Here is a 19,818-nt window from a genome sequence, read left to right as displayed (position 1 = left end):
CCTCGCGGAATTTAATTTATTATTTAATCGTGAACCCCTGCATCCGAAAGGAACCGCCAAGCTAACAGCGCCGATCTACAGGCCACCAGCATATACATGGACCAAGGAATATTCCATACTTACAACGAAATAACAACTGAATCAAGATGACCAAGATGTCCGATACCACCTATACATCTATAAATGATAGCAGATATAAATGATTGCAGAAGAAACGTACCACGGGCGCCGATCTTAAATGAACTAGGAATTCACAACTATGCCATTATACAGACCAACTACTGCAGACGATCCAAAAATTATATAGTCACCAAATAATTAACAAAGGAACAGCTTTTGACAATTTTATTATCCACAGCGGCGATCATAATCTTCCTATTGTTGCCGACGCGCCGGGAAGTAGTAACCTCCAACTATGGCCAGGTTGGAAGAGAAGCCTTGCGAAGTGGTAGGAACCATGGGAAGTTCGTCCTATTAGATGCCAAGCCTTTAGAACAATTTCATGTATCATATAATAGTAAAACGAACTCAAGTTACATTGTATACAAACTGTAATTTTCTATATTTATCTTATCTATTTATAACTCTGTATTGCTACTTTCACTTTTCATTGTTTCTCTCACCATGACGACGTCAAATTAAATGCACCACCTTTGAGTACTTCAGGGGCTCAATTTCTGTATAAAAATTGTCCTGATGAAGCCTGTCTTGCAGGCGAAACATGTAGACATAGATAATAAAATTGCAGATCTTTTGAAGTGTTGTTGTCAATTTTAATTATTATTTAAGGATTGCATTCATTTGCATGATTTGACAACCCGGCATACCAAGGTATCCACTTCAGGGACTCTACCAAAACGATTTCACAGGCGTTGGTTCACCTCGCGGAATTTAATTTATTATTTAATCGTGAACCCCTGCATCCGAAAGGAACCGCCAAGCTAACAGCGCCGATCTACAGGCCACCAGCATATACATGGACCAAGGAATATTCCATACTTACAACGAAATAACAACTGAATCAAGATGACCAAGATGTCCGATACCACCTATACATCTATAAATGATAGCAGATATAAATGATTGCAGAAGAAACGTACCACGGGCGCCGATCTTAAATGAACTAGGAATTCACAACTATGCCATTATACAGACCAACTACTGCAGACGATCCAAAAATTATATAGTCACCAAATAATTAACAAAGGAACAGCTTTTGACAATTTTATTATCCACAGCGGCGATCATAATCTTCCTATTGTTGCCGACGCGCCGGGAAGTAGTAACCTCCAACTATGGCCAGGTTGGAAGAGAAGCCTTGCGAAGTGGTAGGAACCATGGGAAGTTCGTCCTATTAGATGCCAAGCCTTTAGAACAATTTCATGTATCATATAATAGTAAAACGAACTCAAGTTACATTGTATACAAACTGTAATTTTCTATATTTATCTTATCTATTTATAACTCTGTATTGCTACTTTCACTTTTCATTGTTTCTCTCACCATGACGACGTCAAATTAAATGCACCACCTTTGAGTACTTCAGGGGCTCAATTTCTGTATAAAAATTGTCCTGATGAAGCCTGTCTTGCAGGCGAAACATGTAGACATAGATAATAAAATTGCAGATCTTTTGAAGTGTTGTTGTCAATTTTAATTATTATTTAAGGATTGCATTCATTTGCATGATTTGACAACCCGGCATACCAAGGTATCCACTTCAGGGACTCTACCAAAACGATTTCACAGGCGTTGGTTCACCTCGCGGAATTTAATTTATTATTTAATCGTGAACCCCTGCATCCGAAAGGAACCGCCAAGCTAACAGCGCCGATCTACAGGCCACCAGCATATACATGGACCAAGGAATATTCCATACTTACAACGAAATAACAACTGAATCAAGATGACCAAGATGTCCGATACCACCTATACATCTATAAATGATAGCAGATATAAATGATTGCAGAAGAAACGTACCACGGGCGCCGATCTTAAATGAACTAGGAATTCACAACTATGCCATTATACAGACCAACTACTGCAGACGATCCAAAAATTATATAGTCACCAAATAATTAACAAAGGAACAGCTTTTGACAATTTTATTATCCACAGCGGCGATCATAATCTTCCTATTGTTGCCGACGCGCCGGGAAGTAGTAACCTCCAACTATGGCCAGGTTGGAAGAGAAGCCTTGCGAAGTGGTAGGAACCATGGGAAGTTCGTCCTATTAGATGCCAAGCCTTTAGAACAATTTCATGTATCATATAATAGTAAAACGAACTCAAGTTACATTGTATACAAACTGTAATTTTCTATATTTATCTTATCTATTTATAACTCTGTATTGCTACTTTCACTTTTCATTGTTTCTCTCACCATGACGACGTCAAATTAAATGCACCACCTTTGAGTACTTCAGGGGCTCAATTTCTGTATAAAAATTGTCCTGATGAAGCCTGTCTTGCAGGCGAAACATGTAGACATAGATAATAAAATTGCAGATCTTTTGAAGTGTTGTTGTCAATTTTAATTATTATTTAAGGATTGCATTCATTTGCATGATTTGACAACCCGGCATACCAAGGTATCCACTTCAGGGACTCTACCAAAACGATTTCACAGGCGTTGGTTCACCTCGCGGAATTTAATATTTTTATTTATTTACCAAATTTTCATAAAATTCACAGAATCATATTTGATTTTAGTAGAAAAAAAAACAATACTATTACTTGCAATATGGTGACCTATAGTTAATTTCTGTGTCATTTCACTTTGGTCTGCTGTAGAGAGTTGTCTCACTGGCAATCAGACCTTATCTTCTTCTTTTTATTGATTGCATTTAAATAAAAAAAAATCAACTTAAAAAAAACAGGATACAAATCCAATGAGTGTACAGGCCTATCAAATAGTGCCTCATTTTTAGAGTCTGATGAGACTGGCATTGATGAAAACTAGAACCTAATTCCTATGACATGACTTAATTCAGTTGTACTTGACTCATATTTTTGAAAAGTATTTCAAAAGAAATACATCAAATTCTGTTCTATTGTTTAAATTCGTTTTCTTCCTTTAATCAACTTAAAATGTAAAAAGGTTATTTTTAATTAAAAATATTTGGACAAGTAACAATTTCATTCGGACAAGTAAGTTTTGATATGTACTTGTCCTACTGGACAAGTTAAAAAAAAAGTTATTGTAGAGGCCTGTTTAGTAGTTGTATAATGATTTCTGGTTGTGCTTATGTGCCACCACTGTCTGTGTGTATGCTCATCCTTACCAAATTGCCTATAATAGCTTACATCCACTTCATTTGAACTTTGGTGGAAAGATGCATGTCTCATTGGCAATCAAACCAAGTCTCTTTATTTTTATAATATATAGAGTTTTGATTTTGTTTTAAGTTACAAATTTTCAACATATTTTGAACATTTTTTGTCCAAGGTAGTTTACCTTAAAGTTGTGGTTGCATCAACACAAAGGTATACCTTTACATGTAAATGTACATAAAAAATCTATTTAAACTGAAGAACTGTTCAAAACTGTGTTTGTTGTCTCCCTTTTCACATATTTGTATTAACCTTTTGCAAAGACTTGAATAACTGTTTCAAGCACTTCACTGGGTCAAAACAAAATTTTCCAACACTTGCAAATAAAACAAAAGAAGATAGATACAGAAGTACTGGGTAAAAGAATTGAATATCATACAAATATAAAAAAAGATGTGGTTGTTTCATTGTTTCAATTTATTTTATACCTTGTAAAGTTTTACTAAAAAAAAATAATCTTTCATTTACGACCATTTTTAAAAATTCCCTATAATAAGTGCACATAATAATTTCTGATTTAACTGTCTTTGTATGAAAGGAAAGGGACGAAATACTTCAAATTTTAAGGAAAATGTTTAAGGTCATTGTCAAAGCTACAATTACTAAAAAAGACTTCCAATAAAAGCATTTAGCAGATATTAATTGATTCAATATCTTTAGGTACTTTTGTTGGATTTTGATAAAACTTATACACATTTATAGAGGGTACAAAATATGAATAATAACTAATAACTTTTCAAGTTTTCATTGTCCCTCCACCCAAATGTTTTGAACCCTTGAATACCAGCATGAAAACAAAACAAATCTTACAAGTTGTTCATTTTGTTTTCTGTCTCAACAATTGTGCTGTTTGGTAGGGAAGAATCTGTGGTGAGCTTTCTATTTGTTTATATTTAGATCTAGGGAAAACATTGCATTGTTTATCTCACAAAAATTGTAAAATGCAGATTGTTGTTACCTGCTCTGAACCCCTTGAAGACAACAGGTGTTTCATTTTTTTAATGGCTTATAAATGCATACAGAAGGTAAGTATAAATATATATATATACAATTCAAAGATTGATATAAAATTATACATAACACATGTTAGAGTAACATTTGTATTTTACAAATAATTATGTAAATTTGTCACCTACAATGTAGAGTAGAAAATAGCGGTCAGAGTTTATAAAGGTTCATATACATGAAAACATTAATTGTAATTGTTGAGTAATTACATGTATAATTATGTCTGGTTTTAAAAACAGTTAAAAATTGTTATTTCTATTTGAAGATTCAGCACAAATCTATAAAATGAAATAAAACATTTCTCGTTTCATAAATATATATTTCATTGGCAATCATATCCCTTTTAAATGGATATGATTGCCAATGAGAAAAGTCCCCACCAGAGACCAAATGACATAGAAGTTAAGAACTATAAGCATAATCCATACCAATAGCAAGCTATATAAGGCCCTGAAATAACAATTCAAACTAAAATACAATACAAGTGGCCTAATTTATGTACAAATCAAGTTCATTAGTACTAGAGAGATTTGAACAATTGAATTATTTGTATTTTGTAGGATTCAATGGTTGTCATGTCATACTTATTATAGGTAAATGCTAAATGTGCCTGGAAAAAATTGTACAAATGACTTTTTTTTTTTTATTTCAAAGTCCATAACAAATTTGAAGTTCCACTTTTAATTTTTGAATTGTCCATATGATAGGAATACTGACATTTTTTAGCCCTCCCTGCTAGGAAAAGGGGTCTTTAAGTGAATAAGTTTAACTCTTACCCTCGTGCCTTTCTCAAACTTTAGTTTACCTAAAAAAAATGTTATTAAACTTATACACAATGCCTATTACCACGTAACACAGATCAAGCATCACATGTACTGTTTATTAGTTATCCCCCTTTATAAACGTAAAATTTACTGATTTGATTCGTTTCTGTTTTCTAACTTCAGTTTGCCTCAACCAAATGTTATGAAACTTTATAAACACATGTAGAAATATACATGTATGTCATAATAAACTTTAAGGAGAAAAGAAAATGTCAATAATTAGTACATTGACATAGTAAATGTTTGCAAGCGGGGCATCTGTGGCCCATAGACACATTCTTCATTTATTGATACCATATACATTCCAAGTCAAATGCAAATCTTTTGCTTATTTCAAATTTTGTGATTACTAGGACCTAATTTTTTTGCGAGGATTTATTACTGATGATTTTTTCCCACCGTAGTGGAGGGGGCATTTAGTTTTACCCTTGTCCATCTGTCCGTACTCCGTACCTACATTCGTACTTCCCAAAATTGGTTTCCTTTCTTTCTCTTACTTGATTTTGCCTCAACCAAATGTTATGAAACTTATGCACAATGCTTATTACCACAAAACACAGATCAAATTTGAAATTTGGTGGCGTAACTTTAAACTTTCTAGAGTTATGCCCCTTTATAAAATGGAAAATTGCAAAATTTTGAGTTTCTGTTCTCTAACATTATTTTTCTTTGTTCCTGGTTCATCAAAACATTGTGCTAATTAAATGAGGGGATCTTTTCATGATAATCTCGACTGTGAAATTAGCGACATATACCTGGTGTTAATTTCCATCTTGCAGAACTTAACTAGGTGTTAAAAAGGTGTAGGCAACTGGGGACCCCTGCATTCTTTATTATTGCATATTGACCTTTAATTGTTATCTGAAAAAGTATAAAAACTTTTAATTTTGCATTATTAATTAATTCTTTATTACTACCTTTTATTATTGCATATTAACCTTTAATTATTATCTTTAAAAAAAGTATAAAAATGAAATCTTTTGCCTCATCAATTAATTCTTCATTACTACGTTTCATTCCTGCGTATTGACCTATGATTATATAATTATCTTCTTCAAAAGTACGAAAAATATTTTGCATTATTAATTAATTGCTCGTAGGTGTTGATGTTGACATTTTTGGGTTGTTTATCAGGGAAAGCATGGTAAAAGGAGAGAAACTGAAACTAATATGAATTATCAACAAAAACTGCCAAATAATTACATTGGTGAAATAGTCTGCAGCCATTACTGATCCTGTTTAGAGTTTTTGCCCTTTTTTGTCCTTTTTTGTCTTATTGTGCCAGCAATAAAAAGGTGCAGGAAAAATATTGGTTTGGCTAATATCTTTTAAATTCCAATAGTTCGGAGAGACTTTGACAATCAATGGTTACAAGCAAGACAAGATCTTTATATACACATATATATCAAAATGGCATATTTTTAACCAGGTGAGCAATTGTGTCTTGGGAGCCTCTTGTTTATTACAAGTTTGTTTTCTTGCACTTAGTCTACCATCCCTTTATTTTAACTGCGTTGTTGTATAGTAACCACCATTAGGTTTTACCAGAACAATCACTTTTTTATGAAGCTTGAAAACCCCATAATGGGAGAAAAATAATAAAATCATCAAAAGTTTTTTCAATTTTCATTTTCTTGAATGCAGTAATTAACCATCAAAGCTTTTGAACTAAAAAAATTTACATTAATTTTTTACATCGGCCAATTTCACCTGTAATCAAGAATGCGTTATTTATGATAAATCAATACAATTTTTACAGGTTTAAATAAATTGTTTATGTGTTGAACATGTGTGCAGAGATGCAGAAAGCCATATCTTTTAAGTAAATAACATCTTTGCATGATTAGTGAATGAATCATATAAATAGTTACTAGTACTTTATAATGCACATCAAGTTATTACAAGGCCAAACAAAAAAGTAAATGTGTTTATTCTAACATGCTGAAAAAAAACCAGTTGGGTAGGTAGTGATTTAAAAAAAAAAAAATTTTTTTTACATTGAGTCTAAAGGAAGCAGCATCGTGAATTGAACAGTGCTTAACCCATGTAATAAAAATTAGGATAGGTGAGGGTACAGTAAACACACATATTTTTTGGTTTAGCCTAAGGCCAATGGTATTTTTAATATCATGTTGAGGAAGACAACTCTTGGTTTTTTTCTTTCTTTTTGCCTTTTGTTAAAAAAAACCACATTTTTTTTAGTTTTATTTAAATAAGCAGGACATCATGTTTTTAATGAAGGAAAAGAGTTGTTGGGTTGACATATAATTGACACATTTTTTTGTTATAAAACTTCACCGATTTTTCTTTAAAAGTACGTACATGTACTAGATTCTCACCTCTCCATTAACACTGTGAAAACTTGTGTACCTTGGTGTTAAGGGATAATTTTTGGAGAAAAACTTATCGATTTTCTTCATTAACCATGCAGGTAAATAAGAGGTTGAGATCGGGAACTTGTATAACTTGGTGTGAAGTCACTGAAATCTAAGTATCAACTAGTTTACGCCAACGTCATAGGAAAACAAAATTTTACCCATTCATAAATAAGTGTTAACTGGCGTTAATTTAATATTGGTTTGATAAATTATATCTTGTGTTGATGATGATATAAATGATGTCTGCCCAAAAACCAGTACAATAAGATGTAGAATTTCTCAGTAAGACCAAAAAATAAATTTAAATTGCTTGATGTTTGTGGCCTTATTTAACTAACTTATAAGTACATTGTAAGAAAGCTGGTACCTACACAAAAAAATAATTATGGTTCAAATTGTCTTATGATCAAAATGATTTCTCCATTTTTTGGTATAAATCATGCAACTAATAAGGTTGTTTGCCAAAAAATTAAAAAAGAATCCCTTCCTACCTTTAGACCAGGGGTTAAGGCAACAACCTTTTTTTTAGGGTGGTCATATATTTTATAGAAGTGTCTAATAGCTAATAGTATGTGAACTAGATTCCCGCCTCTCTATAAGCAACGTGAAGACTTCTGTACCTTTGTGTTTTCGGATTAATGTTTTAATTGATTATGTGGAGTTTTGGCCTTGATTTTTCAATGTGTTAATTTTATAATGAAAAACTGATTTTGTGTTTCACACCAAAGAAATTACAAGTACCAAGCAGGGAGGATTTTTTAATGCCAGGGGAGTCATGACCAACCTGGGTTACTGTCCAAGATCAGGAGGTATTGGTATTTGTATTAGCAAAAGTCATGGCTGTGAATGCAATCAAGAGTTATTAAAAAAAAAATGATGAACTTAGAATAAAAAAAGCTGTCGAGTCCAGTTGTCATAATCAAAGTTAACTTGGTCATAGTTTTCTTTGACCAGGTGAGCTTTGTCGCAGTCATCTGTTGTATATGTTACAGTAAAAAGATGAAATTAGGAATTACATGAAATTACTAAACAATTCAGTAAATACCTGTAATTACTAGTCAATTTAGTAATTACATGTATTTACTGATCGGATGAGTGATTACAGGTAATCACTGAATTATTTTGTAATTTTTACAGCTATTTACTAATTGATATTTTGTTTTAATAATTTTGATACAATTCAAGAACCCTAGCTTCAATATAAAAAAATAAAACATTTATTTTCACTTTATAAATTTCAGGCGTCCGGTCGTTTTTCTGGTTTAACAATCGTAATTAAGGAATTATTGATCACTTCAAATATTTTTTCAAGAGAGACAAAATACAAAATAGGATTTTCATATGTGAATGATTTTGAAGGGGATTTTTTTTAAGCAATGTTAAATTGCCCTATGATGTACGGGAATTGTCTTTATTTATGTGTGCTGATGATATAATTGTTTTTCTGATTTGGTAAAAGGTACTAAAATAAAATTTAAAATGATGACCCATTGGTGGCCAGTGGCTGGTATTTTTATGCTCTTTGGTAGGGTTGTTGTCTCTTCGTTATATTTCCATTTTCAATTTTATTCAACTTAATTTTGATGTACACTTGAAATGGAAAGCACAAATTATGTTATTTATATATAACCTAGGTGGTAATATGTAAGAGAGGGGATAAGAGGGCTCCTGATCCCGAAATCCCGTGGTCCCGAACTTAAATCAGTTTAATCCCGAAATCCAAAAAAAATAATTCTTGGATCCCGAAAGGGTCAATCCCGAAATCCTGAGCTTAAAAACACCCGATCCTGGAGTCCTGATATAGGTCCTATCCCCCTCATGTAAGGGTTATAAGAAGAAGAACGGTATTTTGATGGTAAGGTAATTGATCATTGTTGATGGGTTTTGTTACTTAAAGACACGTAAGAGTACTGTTGATTATGATTATTTTATTTTTTATATAATTTTTTTACCATCACATTAAATTTTAGAATGATTGTATAATGATGTGTTGATCAAAGTTAGCACATACACCATTGCAGTAAATTTGAAAGTTGAGATAAAATTTGCTATACTACAATTATGTTTATCATATATAAACCATGATAAGGTGGTTTTAAACAGAGTTTTAACAATTGTTTCTTGGACAGAACCCTAAATGTTATCCTTTCGACATATGGAATACAGCCCCAGGAAAGGGAAAAGCTTTTATTTAAAAATTTGTAGACAAGAACAAATCTACCTTTTATGTCCGAAGCTCAATGGAAGACCATCTTGAATGGTCATAATAATTTCTGAGTTTAAGTTTTGGGCCTGTAAAATGAGTGACATAAGGACCACAGATTAATTTGGGTTGCTTCCCTTTGGTAGTATTAAACCATCTGACCTTTTCTTTAAATTACTGTTAAAAGTCATTTACACGGACTGTCAAAAAAGTAGTCAGTACTCACACAATATCTCAATTTATTAAAGTTCGTTTAGAATACACTAACATGATGATGCTATGGAAGTGAAAAAACAGGAGTGTATTAAATGCACTACACCTACAAGTTGTACAAATTATGGTGTTGCTTAGAGCACTAATAGTAAAATTGGAATCAATTTACAGGTAGATCTATCATATAATCATGGTTCAAATAAAGTGCATATTGTAGGAAGTAGTCGTTACCCATATATATAAGATTTATACATATATATAACAGTGTCAAGGTTCTTGATATATTTACCGATTTTCGTAAAATGCGTAGTTTATGTACATGTTAAGTTCAGGTAAAAAATATTTTCCATTCAATGATGTATTTAATAATAAGATTGTTCATTTATTGAATGCATAATTTCCATTCATTCACATAATTTAACATATTAGATGTGATGGCTTGATTTCTTACTGATGGATTAATAAGAATAAAATCCTAAAATGACGGAATTATTATTTTTTCATATTAAAGAGGTTTTTTTTTGCTTTAGCACTGGTGGTTATAAATGTTTTGAGCTTGAATTTAGGGGATGCATTCATTGAGATGTTAAATGTTTATTACTGCAGGCAGAGTTTTAGGGGATGCATTCATTGAGATGTTAATGTTTATTACTGAAGGCAGGGTTTTAGGGGATGCATTCATTGAGATGTTAATGTTTATTACTGAAGACAGGGTTTTAGGGGATGCATTCATTTAGATGTTAATGTTTATTACTGAAGGCAGAGTTTTTAGGTCTGAAAAAAAGCTAATCTAGATTTTAAGGTCATGTTCCTGTCCAAAGTTAGGAAGGACTCTAATTGTCATAATTTGAAGAAAAAAAAAATTTGAAGAATAAATGTTATTTGAATATTTTGATTGTTTCTGTGTGATTTATTCACATTCACAAGTTTCTGGGCCTTAGTGCTGCACATATTATTGTACATTGTTTAAGACCATATGTTGAACTTCAAATGTCATTTGATTTTTTTGTGACCTTAAATATCTGTTTCATTGACGTATTCTCAACATATTCTTTTTATTTATATGATTTTTTTCGGAATTTGATTTTGTGGCACTATTGAGTTATCTTTGTTTGTCAATGGGAACAGTAATTGCAGAATAATACTTCAACGAGGGGCCTAAAGGGGGTATCTGAACAAAAGAACATGAAATAAAATTACCATTTCACAATGGACGAACAATTTAAAATTTCTTACACGTTGATCTTTTTCCTGATTTAACCAAAACATGGTGCGCGTGAAATAAAAATGGCCAAACACGTTGCACGAAAATAACCCTTTACCACCCTCTTCAACATTCAGTTCTTACGAAATTTATTGGCATTAACGAAATTTATGTTGTGATTGCAGAATGACTTCAACATTCTCATTGAAGTGAATTGACTTTCATCAATTTTATTTAGTGATTTTGATAGCTTTGAATAAAAAGTACAGGCCATGCAATTGCAAGAATGTATGTCTTTATGTAGCCTTTAATGCCTTATGAATTTTTTGTGTCATTGGGTAGTAGTTTGATTGATGTACTAATTATATACCTGGCACATCTTAATATATAGGATTTTTTTTGTTATTCATACATGTACATCTTTATATTGATGCACGGTCACTTTTGTTCTTTCGGTTTTATCTTTTTTAAAAAAGTCTTATTTTCATTCAATCACATTAAAACTGAAGTTTGTGTGTCAACAACACTGTTTGTAACTTTATATTCTAATATGAAGTTTTCTTTTTTAATTAGTAATGAAAGCCATTTTCTGATTTAAAAAAAACCCATCTTTTTCCATTCCTATTTAGTATAGGTATTAAAAAATTAAAATTTAAAATAATTTATATAAAAAAAGTAAATACAATGAACTTGAACTTCATAGCCGTATCAATATAATAGCTGATAGTTTAGTCTGGGACGCATTATTTATTTATCAGTTTTACATGTAAGTGGCATAGAGTGTACTCTTAGATTTGTACTTTTTTTTCGTAGTCTTTTTGTTTGTTGCTTGTATGCTTTGTGTCAATTTTCCATTTTCAATGATTTTTAGTTTGTTCTTTACATGCTGTGCTGTTACACTCTTGCAAACATGTTTAACTTTGCAACAATATGTTTTTTAGCTTTTCCAAGTTGCAATTCTGTCATTTAGCAATTGTCCTTTTGGTTGATTTCTATCGCAGTTGTTTATTGTCAGGCTGGTGATTAACTAGTTTTAATTGCTTTAAATAATGTCATATTTGTTCTTTTTACAGCTTTTCTTTTTATATTGGGTTTTGCTCATTGTTGAGTGCTTTACAATCAGAGGCGGATTTAGGGGGGGGGGGTCAGGGGGCCTGGGCCCCCCCTTTTTGGGAAAAAAATTGGTTGCTTATATAGGGAATCACTGGAGCGTGACTGGAGCGGGCCCCCTCTTAGGTCAGTCAGTGGGCCCCCACTTATGAAAATTTCTGGATCCGCCACTGACAATGACCAATAGTTGCTTAAATCTTAGAGACATTTGGTATCTGTTGGTAAGTTGTCTCATTGGCAATCATACCATATCTACCAATTTTCATATTACCAATCATAGATTTGAAAACTTTATAAGGAGTTACCAATAATGGATAGAAACTGTAAACAGACCATATTTGGACATTAGTACTAATAATTTAAGGTATTTCATAAATCCATAACATATCGTGGATCAACATGATCAAAGTTTGGAAACTATCAACAAGTAAAACTTTTTAAGATTTTTAAACTTTATTAGCTGGCAAGCTACTCTGGCAGAAAGGTCCAGAACGTAGGATCACTAGCATTGTTTACATTTTGAAAAACTTAAATCTACAGGCCCCAACTGGATTTTAATGAAATATTTAGTTAAATTGCTATATTGGGTCTGTATAGCAATTTTAAAAGCCTTTCATCTGAAGACGCAATTTCCTATGTGACCTCATGCATGCTTGTGATCTATCATGTAGTTATATTATTGATCTGTGCATTGTTTATCAAGTTGAAGGTCAGATGGTACATGTATTATTGTATGTTGGCGGAACCTACACTCCAATGCATTTCCTTTTACTTCCTGTAAACAAAGTTAAGATAATATGTGAAAAAATTTAAACAGGTTAAGAATATTAGGTCATTGACCTTGAAAAATATAGAGGTGTGGTCAAATATAGATATAGAGTATAACTTTTCATCGATAAGATTGAGTTTCCTGTTTTAGAGATTCTCATCCAAGTTTAATGAAATGATTGACCCATTGATATACTGGTTGTTTATAGTCTGCCAAGAAATGTTTTGTATACTAGGTTTCATTATCAAAGAAGATAAGGAAGATCAACTTTCACTCTTTAGGATCAAATTTTATTCTTAAAATGGGCTGAAATAGTTTTACTTCCAATTACCGACTTTCATTTTCAAAGTTTGAATTTGTTTTCAAAGGGAACTAACTCATAGGAAGGAAGAATTGTAGCCTAGATAATCATGACTATAAAAATCATTACATCAGATCATTTTGAATGCACCTGATGAACTTTTTTGTTTTTGTGTACGTTATTATTAATTTTAATTATGAATTGAACTCCTCTCCCCTTTACCTAATTACCCCATCCCCTACAGTTAAACCCACTTAAAAGATAAATGTCACTGCATTTTGTGACCTTGAATATGTTAAACTTCTTCAAGGCCATACATATATAACCTTGCTGTTAAAACAAATTAAATAGGGTTCATTTACGTGAGCATATATCTGCAACGAAGAAATAAATACTGCATGTTTAACATGTTATAAATGTTTGTTATGAATCAGAAGACCTTCTGATGTCGTAAATTTAAGGAAAGGTTTTGGATGTCCTTTCCCTGACATTTTTTTTCATTGTCATGACGGATCATTCTAAATATGTTATACACCATGAATAATAGATGTGCAAATCTGTGCAATCTTCACGAAGTGATTTATTAATTTTGGTTAATTATTCCGATTTTTTTGTAATGCTTTGCGTATATTGGTTAATTATACTATTTTCCATTACATCAATGCCTGCATACATGGCCATCACTCATATCTATTATGTTATATGTCAGATCATTTATTAAATTTATTTAAAGGATCTACATATATTTAAAAGGTGTTTTTTGTATGCACTGAACAGGTAGTGCAAAAATTTCAATTTACAATTTACGCATTTGTATTTGTTTGATGTGGTTATTGGAAAATGTAAATGATATATTTTATATGCGCATTGAAAATCATATATATAATGATCATTATAAATTGAAAGAGCTATACATGCATTTATTGCGATGGTTATACAATATATATATATTTTCAGGACACAAAAGCTAGATTAATTTTTGAGATTTCAGGAAGTTTTGCTAAAAAATATGTTATTGAAATTTGAAATGCGAGTTTTTATTTTTTAGTGAACGACATTGCCTCAATTTTACACAATAATAAAAACATTACAATAATTTCTGAATTTACAGCAGCCAATTTTGGGGTTCCAATCTTAGATTTCTTCATTGACAATGTTTAAAATGATTGTGTACCACAGAGGTTATACATCCAATAGAAGTGTTCTCCCAAATATTTTCATGTTACACTATGGAATTTAAAAAAAAATGCTTTGTGCTGAAATCATTAGTATTACCAAGTTTGTAATACGATCTGTTATAAAATCTATTGAAATAACACCATAGTGGAAGGCACTTTAGAGAGCACTGCAAGTATATTAGGTTGTGGCATTTTTTCTGCCTATCAATCAACCTGAGCTAATGGGATATTCAGTTGTTATAGTATAAAACTAAATTTGGGTAGTAATTTGACTGCTAGCTGTGGAACCGTAGCTCATAGGTCCTTATGTTATTTTTTGACTATTTGCGGAACATCTATTTGACTGCAAGAAAAGTATTTTATCCTTAGATTCTTTTTCTTTGCAGATCTTGGTACCTAACATGATATAGTACATCCCAATGATTTGTTTTATGATCAGTAGAGAATAAAATCAACACACGTAAGTCACCATGTTCTTTATATTAGTTATAGATGGAGTGAACTGAACATGGTCTATCAAAAATAATCTACCACTCAAATAACCGCTGCTAATTCTTTTAACCACACATAAGTAAGGATTTTAATTATGCATGCAGCCTTAACCACACATAAGTAAGGACTTTGATTATGCAGCCATTTGTACTCACTATTAAAGCATTGGCATTCCTCATTCCATGAAAATAAGTTGGCCCTGACAGCTCCCCTCAGTCATGGTTTATTGATTTTGAAACTTTTGATATAGTTAAAAATGGTACATGTTTAAGTTTGTGATTACTCAGCTAGGTCTGAGTGAGTTCAAGAGGAACTACTTCTGATGGAAGTTTTAAAAGACCTTGACTGGCTATACAGCCCTCACACTATCAGTGATTTGCATGTCTCACATCCATGGAGTTTTTATTGCCTGTTTTATGTTTAAAGGTTCAGCCTGGATCTGAAACTTTTTCATAGATTTTATTTTAGTTCAGTTTGAATGGAATCACTGTTAATAATAAGTCAATGGTATTTGGCATGTAAATTTTTTAAGCTTAGCATATATCTCATTTTCTACAGTGTTTCAATGGACCTGCACCTTTAGTCATCAGGTTCATGACTTTGAATGTTTTGTATATTTTACATGGTAAAGTATTTCCATTTCTATTTCAACATTTGCATTAATTCTACTGTGAAATTTGCAAAAAAGGCAAGAAGTACCTCTGTGTCAGTTTATTACTGTTGTTTGAGGCAGCAACTCAAATCTGAAAAATAAAGACATCTACATATTTCTTACATTCATATTTTACGATGAAGACATGGAAAAAAAGTTAAAAATGATGTTACTTTAGAATGAAAGAGAATGATTGAGCGTATTCAAACTTTTTTAAAGAAATTAATTGAACTTATAATCATTAATTTTTTTTTTTTTATCTGAATTAGATATTGTTTGGCCAATAGCAATTTATAGACCACTAGAGACAGACATTTCAGTCCTCTAAGAGCAAAATTCACTCAATTGTTCACCCTCTTGGATTTGTAGTAAATAGCCGGAATTAAATGGATGTATGTGTTTTTCATTTCAACATTATTAACAATTTGTCTTTAAATGGTCATTTAAACAATCTGAAGTCTTGTAGACTAATTTACGCCTTTCTATACATCATGGTTATTTGGTAATTGTCACATAAAGTCGTTCTGTGCTAATGCAGAAAATTGGGAATAATCAATTTGTGTTAGTCTGGTCAGTTACAGATGGAGGAAATGTAAACTTGACTGCTGGCGGAATCAAAAATACATTTAATTGGATTTAAATCTTATGTAAAAAAAATTGATGTCTGAAAAAAGAGAATTGAGCAAATTCACCTTGAGAAACACGGCTAGGAGTCTAGGACATCATAAAAATAAATTCTTATTTTTTATAAAGTGATATCACCATTCTGTTGGTGTTCAATTCAATTAATAATCATATTTTTGTTTGTAATTGCACCATAATTTTTGTTGGACAGAAACTTAAAAAATTACATGGGCATTGTGACTGCAGTTATATAGAATTCCATACAGAACAAGACCAACATTAAAAAATGGTACAGAAAAAAAAGAGGTTGATTTTTATGACCCCATTTTTTTTAAGAGACAACTGCAGAAAACATCCTCTACCATTTCACAAATAGCCTAATCATTTCAATCTAAATAAATGAGTATGAACGTTGTTGGTTGTCTTTCAGTTGTTATTAATTTTGCCTTCAAATAAAACTTCTAGTATTTATATTAAATTCAAAGATTTTACATACACATTTTGTACCTGCTACAAATAATACTTTTCAAGTAAAACATTTTTTGTAAAAGTTCACAATTTGTTGTCTTTTCATTTAGAAAGTGTTTGCTTTAAAACAAAAAGACATAAATATTTGTGTAAATCTGATTTATCTTTTTTTTACCAGATCCTTAAAACCATGTGAATTAAAAGGAGACTGAAATATAATATTGATAGTGATTTTAAGATAATCTAGCTAACATTTGATAGCACTCTAGTGGTTTCAATGCAATTTGAAGTTATGAATATTTTATTAAACAGATTTAATATAATCTGTGATGGTTTTGAATTTCTACGACCTGATGACCAATGAAATGAGGTTAAGGCTTATCATATAGGTGACTTATATCATTACATATATAGTCTGCTCCCTTTTATCTTAAAATCAGTTAAGGATATTTGTTACTCTGTTTCAAAATACATACAATATAAGAGTTGTTACAGTGCGGTTGAATTTCCTTTCATTTATTCATCATCCACGCACATACTTGTCTCAGAAAAAAATATACCTCAGTTTCAGGTTTAGAGATGTGATCTTTTTCTGTGACATGTGCTTTTGACCATCCACAAAAAACTTGCTGTCATCTGATGCAGTGGCAGATCCGGAACTTTTCCTAAGGGAGGGGGGGCACTGACTGATCTAAGGGGGGCCCGCTCGAGTCATGCTTCAATGCCCCCCTGGATCCACCTATGCAATGTCCAGTACTTCAGTACTTTGATTAAAAGATTGTTAAAAATTGATAGTGTGAGTATAACAGAACTAAAAATGGAAGGTCTTTGTGTTTGATATATAATCAATGAAAATGTTACAGGAAATGATTTTCTCTTGATTTTTCATACATTTCTTATCAATTTTCTTGAATTCAAAAATATTTAGAATTCAAATAATTCAATGTTAATATATATTTTATATAGCTTTCCTTTACTGGTTGATGCCTTACTTCCTTTGTTTAAGGTAATAACAATGTATAGTTATTTGAATACACATGATTTCTTAAGACCAATGGACTTGAATATCTATGCATCTAGATAGTCCTGCTAGTTAAGACTCTTTTTTGGCAAAATTAAAAAAAAAATGGATTGAAACTGTTTATAGATTGTACAAAAAAATGTATAACCCTATTTGCAACTGTGGTTCTGTCTGTCTTAATATCCCACACTTGCCCACAGTCCCACTTCAAAAATAGGTTCAATGGACTTTTTTAAATATTAACTGACAAAAATTTGTAGTTTGAACAAATCTATACTTAGTGGATATATATAAGAATCAAATATTTTTTGGTTTCAGTCAGTTACTGTTGGTTTTTTTTTTAACTTAATTATTGAATATTCTACGCACTTTATACCTTTTATGTGCTTTTGATATGAAATATGATAATATTTGATGGTTTTTATTAAGTGTGAAACATATTTTGTAGTTTTAACATATTTTTAGTAGATAAATAAGAATCAGATATTTTCTAGTTGCAGCTAGTTTGTGGTTACATTTTTTATTTTTTTTTATTATCCAATATTCTAAAATGTTTATACCTACTGTGAGATTTTAAAAAGATTTGAGGCTTTTTCAAGTTCAGCATATTCAGGTCTTGTTAGAATGACATTTTTTATAGTTTATAGATCTATATAAGTTAAAAAGGTCTTAAGGGGAGTACTTCATTTCTTTACTCTTCAATGCTCTAGACCCTTTCTTTCTATTCTTTATTTTTTTTTGCTCCTTATTCTCTAATCTTTATATATAAGTACCCTGCAGTGGTATGTCCTTATTTTTTATGCCTATTTTGCTCCTAAATTCTTTATTTCTGGGCCCTGTATTCTGTACTTTTTATGGGCCCTGTATTCTGCACTTTTTGCCCTTTATTCTGTATTCTGTAAATCCCTTCGAGACCCTCAGTTAAGTATATCCAGATTATGAACATCATGTAAACAGCCTAGGATAATCCTGTAACTTGCAGGGATTAAACTTATTAAAGTATAAATAGTTTATAAAAATGTCAACACAACCTGTCACTTTAAATACCAGTTTAAATAGAAAAATGTAAGTACAATGTATAGGTGGGGTTCCAACTACATGTCCCCATTCAAATGCATTGATCGTCTAAAAAAGGGGGTGTTCCAAACCCACGACTTCCCCCCCCCCTGGATCCGCGCCTGAACTTTAAAAAGGAAAGAATAAAGGAATCCTACTGTTGCTATATCCTAATATTGGGCATTTACTGAGCACAGCTGTTTTGTGCTGTATAGCCATTAAGCACAGCAGAGGTAGAAAGGTGAAACTGGTAAAGTGTGACGAACATAGAAACAGAATGAAGCAGGACACCTTTCAAAACATGCTTCATATAAAGCTTAACTGTGCCAAGCAATGATTTAAAAACTTGTGTGACGAGCTGCTTGACAAGTTTGTCAGCCTAAAAAGTAAAAAGATACAGTTCTATATGGGCTAATGATGTAGTTCTTGTATAACCAGTGATTTTAATAAATAAACACAATGTTTGATTAATATCTTTATTAAAACATGCCCTTTTCATATCATATCACACGTTAAATGCCCTTTTTCAGGATTGGCACCCTGCCCTTTTGAAATCCTAGCTGGAACACTGAGGATTGATGTACCAGAATGTCATACAAAATTCCATAAGAAACTGACAATGTCATGGCTAATAACAAACCACACTACACTGAAAACTAGAAAAACAAGCAATAAGAACCCCGACCAAAAGTCAAGCTAGATCTCAGTTGCTCCTAAAATATAAGCAGATTCTGCTGAACATGATGTAATACTGTATTGTTTCAAATACAATGTAACTTGATTATATTCTGTTTGTATACATTGAGGTTAAAAAAAAATGTGAGGTGTTTATTTTTATGCCCCATTTATGGGCATTATGTTTTCTGGTCTGTGCATCCGTTCGTCCAGCCTTTCACCCGTTCGTTTGTCCTGCTTCAGGTTAAACTTTTTGGTCGAGGTAGTTTTTGATGAAGTTGAAGTCCAATCAACTTGACATTTAGTAAA

General features: G+C 31.7%; 1 long non-coding RNA gene across 1 annotated transcript in view; it reads left to right on the top strand.

Annotated features, from left to right (window-relative positions):
- Positions 1-19,818, top strand: part of LOC134690888 (uncharacterized) — a 32,194-nt gene that overhangs the window by 3,394 nt on the left and 8,982 nt on the right. Inside the window, exon 2 of the long non-coding RNA XR_010102045.1 lies at positions 14,908-14,981. This is a non-coding gene — a long non-coding RNA (uncharacterized LOC134690888). The remainder of the gene's footprint in view (positions 1-14,907; positions 14,982-19,818) is intronic.

Source organism: Mytilus trossulus, chromosome 11 (genome assembly GCF_036588685.1).
Source record: "Mytilus trossulus isolate FHL-02 chromosome 11, PNRI_Mtr1.1.1.hap1, whole genome shotgun sequence".
NCBI lineage: Eukaryota > Metazoa > Mollusca > Bivalvia > Mytilida > Mytilidae > Mytilus > Mytilus trossulus.
This window is presented reverse-complemented; position numbering and strand designations above follow the sequence as displayed.